The sequence below is a fragment of the Propithecus coquereli genome, unplaced genomic scaffold (assembly GCF_000956105.1).
Source record: "Propithecus coquereli isolate 6110/MARCELLA unplaced genomic scaffold, Pcoq_1.0 Scaffold58, whole genome shotgun sequence".
NCBI lineage: Eukaryota > Metazoa > Chordata > Mammalia > Primates > Indriidae > Propithecus > Propithecus coquereli.
In genome coordinates, this window is record NW_012151729.1 from 4,444,979 (window position 1) to 4,452,528 (window position 7,550).

The 7,550-nt window shown below is 42.0% G+C and overlaps 1 protein-coding gene across 1 annotated transcript in view; it reads right to left on the reverse strand.

Annotated features, from left to right (window-relative positions):
• FBXO38 (F-box protein 38) overlaps window positions 1-907 on the reverse strand; it is a 61,945-nt gene extending 61,038 nt beyond the window's left edge. Inside the window, exon 1 of the mRNA XM_012658233.1 lies at window positions 802-907. The gene's annotated coding sequence lies outside the window, so the exon portion shown is untranslated. The remainder of the gene's footprint in view (window positions 1-801) is intronic.
• Between the last annotated feature and the right edge of the window lie 6,643 nt (window positions 908-7,550).

The following is a 7,550-nucleotide window of genomic DNA, read 5'->3' on the forward strand; positions in this document are numbered from 1 at the left end:
TTTTCTGGAAAGAGTTTCCCACTGCACAGGAAACTTCCTAAGTGCCCAGTTGCCCTTGCCCAGCTTGGTGTCTGGAAAGAAACAGGGTAGTCATCTCTTATCAGTCAAATCCTGGTTATGCAGGGTGCAGGGAGGACATGCTTTTCAGGTCTGTCTCTAAGAAAAGACTCCACGAAATGAGAGTTGAGAATCTGATTTACGTGGCTAGCAGGGGCATCAAAGGCACCCAACACATTCATGTCACAGATAAACTGCAGCACAAAGAGGATAATGGACCGGGACAAGATCACATAGTGACTCGGTGGAGAAGGTAAAACTAGCACTCGGGGTTCCTGATCCCCAGACGCGGCACCCTTTCAAAGATATGTTCATTGCTTCCTGCTCAGAGACATCCCCTCAGTACGCTGACGACAGGCCATCTTCAATTTACTGGCCTAAATACCGATTTAACATTAACATCGCGGAATTCGTGACGCCCGGGGGCGGGGGGGAGTCCCAGAAATTGTCCAGGCCAAACCCCTCATTTTGTTGAGGAAATCGAGGCCAAGAGGTTCTTTAGGCCGGAATTTTAGGCCGGGCTCAGACAAGGCGTCAAACCCGCAAGCAAGGCCTAGAAAGCCAGGAACCACAAATTCAACCCCTGCTCTCCCAGGAGGTCTGGGCCCGAAGGGAGCCGGAGACCGAGAGCCTAAGCGGTCGGGAGTCCCGTAACCCCCATCCAGCCGCCTCCGCCCCGCTGCACACAACCTTGGCTCGGCCGCCCGCCTCCCGGTCCCCAGGCCCGCTCTACAGTCGCCTCACCTACGCCGGCCCTCAGTCTGTTATTGTAGTTGAGAGGGAGGGAGAACGCTACAGACACTTACCGCGGCCCCCACCGCCGAGGCGCTTCCGCTTCCGCCGCCGCTCGGGCATTTCCGGAGTGTAGTCATCCGGGCTGGGCCCGCGCCGGAGTGTCCATATTGGGTGTGGAGCGCAGCGTGCAGGCACGGCAGCCATGGTAAGTGTGGCATTTCTGAAGGCCGGAGGTTGGTCCTCCTTCACGTGGCACTTATGAGCCATTACCGAAGCTCTGAGAGTCTGATAAGCGCGAACCAGTGTGTTTGCTCTACAGTTCTGCTGATGGATGCTCTGTGGGTAAGCCTTTGGACCTCACCTTTGTCATTTGAAAAATAGATAGGTTCTGATAGAGGTTTTACGAGAATCATTCAACTAAAAAACAGAGAACTGTTTTTTTTTTTTTTTTGCAGGAGGAGCAGTTAAATTAAACATATTACTGTTAAATCATCCCTTCTGTAAATTTGGACATTGTCTCTGCACATAATTAATAGCATTTTATAGCTGAAAGGGCGTTCGTATCAGTGTCTCCCTACGACTCTGACAAATAGGCAGGGATCAACTTAATTATTTTTTTTTCTTTTTTTAATGGATGAGGAATTATCTTCTCTGAATGTCACATAGCTGGACTGAAATCCAGATTTTTTACCTTCCAAATCCCGCGTTCTTGCCCTTACATACATGTAACTAATATAGGCTAAAATACCTAGATTTAAATAGATACAAATACCCCATAGGAAAGTTGGTGTACATTGAAGCCATATAAGAGACGGGTTACTAGACTATGATGCTGGAGAAGAAAACAGCTAAAGATGGCTGGCTTGGTGGGGGGGGGTCTTTTGTTCCTTTTTACTTTCTTGATTGATAGGTGACCTACTGTTTCTTTCCCTCTTTCCCTACTATGAAGATCTACTGTTTCTTCCCCTCTTTCCCTGGTATGGTTTGACACCCTGGGTTTCAGCTTGTCTTAGCTACCTTATTACATGTGTCAAACTATGTATCTGGATTTTGGTGCTCTTGGAGGACAAAGGGAACAAAACCACTTCATATTCAGGTACTATTCATCTTCATCCCAGCTTTCATATTACATTTTTCCTTCCTGTAAGTGAAGATAAAATTCTACTCCTATGTTATTTGCTTCTGTCAATTTCTTTTATATTTAAACTTTAAAAAATGAAAGAATAAGACCTTGGATTTTTCTGTTTCCTACATTGTTCTGAAGAATAAATAGGAAATGTATATGAAATTGTCTAAAACAGGGCATAGAATATATAGAAGACATTCCATGAGGTTTATTTCAGTGCAATTGGACTGACTTTTTAATTCAATTGAATGTGTTTTTCATTTGATTAGCAATTCCCCTTTTGTAAAAAGTATAGTGATAGGGCTAGAAATGCTCATGAATAAGCTAGATTTCCTACCTCCAGTTTAAAAAATGAAACAAAAGCATACCTACAAATCATTGTAATAAACGCTACATAGGGATATTTTCTCGGTGATATGAGTGCCTGCTATATAATAAAAAGTCAAAACTAGTTTTAACATTTTGAAGTAGAACATGTAATGTGCATCCTTTCCTCTCTAAGATGTTCCTTGAAGATGTGGGTTTTCATTAGGGTCCTCAGTTATTATTCTTCACATACAGTGGCATCATCATGGGAGCCCTGAGCTCCACAAGGAAGTTTACTCTGCACTAAATGACCCTAAAACACTGTGTTATTTTACTTTTTAATCTCCACTTTTTAATTAAATTCTAAAATATCTCTTCTCATTTTTTTCATAGGTTCTGGCTTTGGCCTCTCCCTTTAAATTTCCTAGGCCCTGCACAACAGATAATCCCGTTGTTATAATGATGTCTGACATTCAAGAGAAGAAATTTTGATCAGGGATAGTGGTTGGAGTTTGTTCAGGACCTCCTCATATGCCTAGGGAGCCTGTGCAATGCACAACTGCAGAAGGTGCCACACATATATGGGATCATTCACTGCAGTGACCTATGATTGTACCTCTGTACTCTAGCTTGGGCGACAGGGCGTAACTTTGTTTTTTTCAAACAAAAAGACTGAAATGTGACTTTTTTTTTTTTTTTTTGAGACATAGTCTCATTCTGTTGCCTGGGCTAGAGTGCCATGGCGTCAACCTAGCTCACAGCAACCTCAAACTCCTGGGCTCAAGCGATCCTCCTGCCTCAGCCTCCCGAGTAGCTGGAACCACAGGCGTGCACCACCACGACCAGCTAATTTTTTCTATTTTTAGTAGAGATGGGTCTCGCTCTTGCTCAGACTGGTCTCGAACTCCTGGCCTCAAGCTAACCTCCCGCCTCCGCTTCCCAGAGTGTTAGGATTACAGTCCTAAGCCTTGAAATGTGATTCTTTATGTGTTTCTTTGCCACATATAAACCAATAGCTGGATGTTAACAAGATTCAGATTAAGCCTTTGAAAATGCACCCTTTGTCCTTGTAATGTGTATCAGAGCTAGACAGTGCCTATACAGGCTTTCTGAAGCATGGTACCGTACAGTCTTTTATGTACACTAAAAAAATCTCTAACCTTGTGTATTTTGGAAGGGAAAGGAGAAATGGAGGATGAGAGGAGGGGAACATTGTAAGTAAATTTAAAAAAATAACTAGAATGTCTGTTGTGATTTTGATTCCTGCCAGTTTGGCTGATGTCTTATCTTTTCAACTTAATGTTCTAAGTTTAAATCAATGCTCAATTAAAAATTTCAAATTTGAATCATAAAACTCATCCATCAGATTCTTTAATATTTTAAGAAAATATGACAAATATTTTAAATGCTAATTATCCATAGACTGGTTCTTAACACAGAAAAATAATATAGGTGTGATTTAATCCCCATTTCTTTGCTTGAATTTGATCTTTTGGCATAGACATTTTAAGGTACTTAATCACTTTAAAAAACACTATTTACCACATCTGGGGACTGCAGTTGCATACTGACTGGGAGAATGTTTCTCTGGGTTCCAGGAGTCTCTTATTCCCACCCCCAACCGTTTTCCTGTTGGATGGCAAGCTGTAAAGACACATGATTAGGGTGGTAGCTGCCATTTTTCTCATCACATAGGTGAAGTCTGTATAGAAGATGATGAAACCAGCATGTATGAAATTCAGAGACAATCAGAGGACAGGGATGGAGGCTGAGGTTTCTGATAATGCCTGAGTCCGTGAATACAGCCGTACCTGGATTAAGATCCACCCTGTACCCTCCTAATTGCATGAGCCTGTACGTTTCTTAGCTTAGCTTAGGCCTGTTCAGCCTAAGCTAAGCTTCATTTAGATTTGTATCACTCTTAACTGAAAGAATCGTGACATATTTTCTATGCTGTGTTAGCCATTATCCTCCCTCCATTACCCCAAACCTTCAGAAAACATTTGTTACCCCGAATAGCCTTGAAAGTGCTTGAGGAATGAAGATAGATGGGGGGAGTCCAACATGCACCAACATGGTGGGGAATCAGGCAGCAGTATCACAAAGTGAAAGAGGTGCAGATGGGGAACTCTGCACAATTAGGGATACAGAGCAAGTAGTTACAAGAACGTAAATGCTCTGGGGTCTTCTGAAATTGGAAGGCCACCAGACTTCCTATGGTTTGTGGGATGGGAGGTCAAGTCATTTTGTTTAAGTAAGAAAGCGTGTGGCCAGCAGGCCAAGAGCTCTGGGTGACGTTTTCATGCTTTCTACCTAAACAAAAATGTTTCAGCTCCTGAGAGTATCATGGCATATTATGACAAAAATAAGCAACTGCGGTAAGGGCAGCAAAACAGCAGGGGATTGGCCTGAGGACTATCTTAGACATACAGAGAGTGTAGCAGCAAAGCATCTGTTGCTTGCTTGAGCTGCATCAACTTCTTCTTCTGGCAGTAATGCCTCAATATTCCTTTGGGGAGCAATTCTTTATCCTCTTCTAGTCCATACAGTAGGGCTGACCCACTCCTGGCTCCTGTAGGGCCTTGTAATTCAGTCCATGTCAATGAGAATTACACATACTCATAGCTATAAGGACTGGTTCAGGAATAAACCTCTTATCCCAACTGGTATAACAAGACTCAAACCTTTTGTTATAAGTTTTGGAAAAGGAACTCTCTCTTCCACCGAAATTGTACCTCTAGAGCTACCAGGTCTACCACTGGGAATGGAGGTAGGGTGGGGGTGGGTGAGAAAACCTGTCTGTGAATAAAAACAACATGAAGGAAAGTACTGATGGATCTAAGAGATGGAGAGAGAAATATCCAGCAAAATTTTTGGAGATCCTGGATATCCAGCTATGCCTGAATTCAGAGATTCCTCTGGACTTTTCAGGTGCAGGAGCCATAAAAGAATCCCTTGTCACCTCCATCCTCCATGTATTTATTTATTTATTTATGTCACTTTGAGTTGGGTTTTCTGTAAAGTCTTGGGAGTCTGATCAGTACTGGAGGTGGTAGGCAGAGAGTGTTATTCTCCCAAGGTTCAATATATTACCTGTGATTTCTCCACTAGAGGGTGTAGCTCACCCTGCACTAGAGGCAAGCAATATTAAGAGAGGTAGTGCTGGTAGGCATTTACTGTCAGAGAGACCTGTTGGGATGCTTCAGGGTCTTGGCCACAGAACTCATATCCCTGAAAGGGCCCCTGTCTTAGAAGGACTTGGAGAACAGTCAGATGACCAAGGTATGGCTACAGGCAGAGGAAATGAAACAGCACGAAGGTATCAGGTGGAGACTTAATCTCAAGAGCCATGAAGCTTCCTTCATTGTAAAAAGAAAAAAGGTAAGGGCAGGAAGAGCAAATCAGTTTTATCGTCCATTAAAACCTGATGACAAGGCATGCCTGGATTGCTATGTTGAGAAAGAGTTTGAGGCCACATCCAACTGAGTGGCATGTACTATTATTCATTACTGATACCTGGTGTGGGCATGAGGAGAAGCAGGAGGGTTGGATGTGATAGACAGTTGCCATCTACAGGTGAGATGTTTCTCAATGGGAGCACTATTGGCATTTGGGGAGAGTTAATTCTTGCCTGTTCAGGACTGTTCAGTGCACTGCAGGGCCTTACCCCACTGAATGCCTAGTAGTGCCACTCCAGTTATTGTGACAAGTAAAAATCAAGTCCCCACATAGTTTAAATGCCCCTTATGAGACTTGGTTTAGATTTACCTGAGGATTAAACTATAGAAGCTTAAATTCTTCAAGGCTAAGAAATGAGGATTTTTCTTCTAGATCCTGAGAACAGACTGAGCTTGCCATCAGTAGGGGATGGGGGCTTGAGGATGAGGATGGAAATGCAGAGTCTCCAGTGAAGGGAAGAAGATGGGGAGTCAGGTAGAACCTGACGGCATGATTAATGTATCATCCCTGGTTAAGAACAGGGCAGAGGGAGCCTCAGCCATGAGGAAAGGGGTATCCTGTTAAACATCAGTGTCACTTGGGGTGCCCTCATCCTACCTTTTTCATTGTCATTGGGTGTTTCTTTGGTCAGGATGTTATCTTCATATGACAGTTTTCAGGGAGCTGCCCTCTACTCTGTACCTTTCCATTCACTGAATAGTATCAGCCACCTTAAATAATTTTTGGAACAAGGTAGCTTATGAATCAATGGATGAATAGATAAATGAATAAAATATTCCCTACCCCATAATTTAATATTCCATGGATATCTATTTTCATAAATGCCCCTGGACAGAGAAGTGAGGCAAGGAGGGCTTGAGCAATGGGGATGATAATATTGCTACTTTCAAGTTTTGCATTTGTCATACCCTCTAGCCAAAAACCTCCAGGAACACACAGGAGAATATACATGCTGGGGGAGCCATGGGGTATGTCAGTAAGAGGATATTAGAAGGGATTTATCGTAGGCTTTGGGATTGTTAGATTAATTTGGGGAACAATTTAAAGAAGAGAGGCTTTGATTTGGATTGAATTTCCTCAGAAAGTAGGAGTAAAAATGCGATGGGACATCTTTAAAAAACCTTATTTAGAAGGAGGGAAGAGTAGCCTAAGGCTATAGTTGTAATTGGTGAAGAAGCAGCAGTCACTCATATTAGTCCAAATAAGAGGACGTTTGGTATTTTGTGATTTGGCTAATGTTCATGTTTTGCTGTGTTCATACATGATTATGGAATGGAATCGTCTTTGTCTTGATTCATCATAGTTACATCATATCTTTATGAGATGTAAATGTTCTGTGAAATTGATTATCTTAAATAGGAGAACATTAAGGCCTAGATGTAAGTAGGAGGCCAACCTGTACCAATGCCAAGGTCAGCTCCTGGATGCTATTAGGTGTCTTACTTTTTCATACGTTTTATCATATTGTTTAATATTCATTTGTTTTCTTGCTCCTTCACTGCATTGTAACATGCAAAATTGCCTGAACCTGTTTTGATTACCACTGAAAACTGAAAGGCTAACCAATTTTCTCAATCTCATAAAGTACTTAAAGAATATTTACTAAATAAATGACTGAATTGTCTAATTAGCCTATTACACTATGAGTTGCTCATCGTCAGCTCTGAATTTCTAGAACCAAACAGTTCTGGTGCATCTCATTAAATTTATTTCAAGTCAAAGAGGAGCTTTCCAGAGGATATCATTTATTGATTTAAAAGAAATAAAGTAATATAATAAATTCTGCTTTATGAAGGAAAGACGATGCTTAATTCAAATGGTTTCTGTCATGACGAACAAAGGAAAATCACATCATATTCAAGATTTT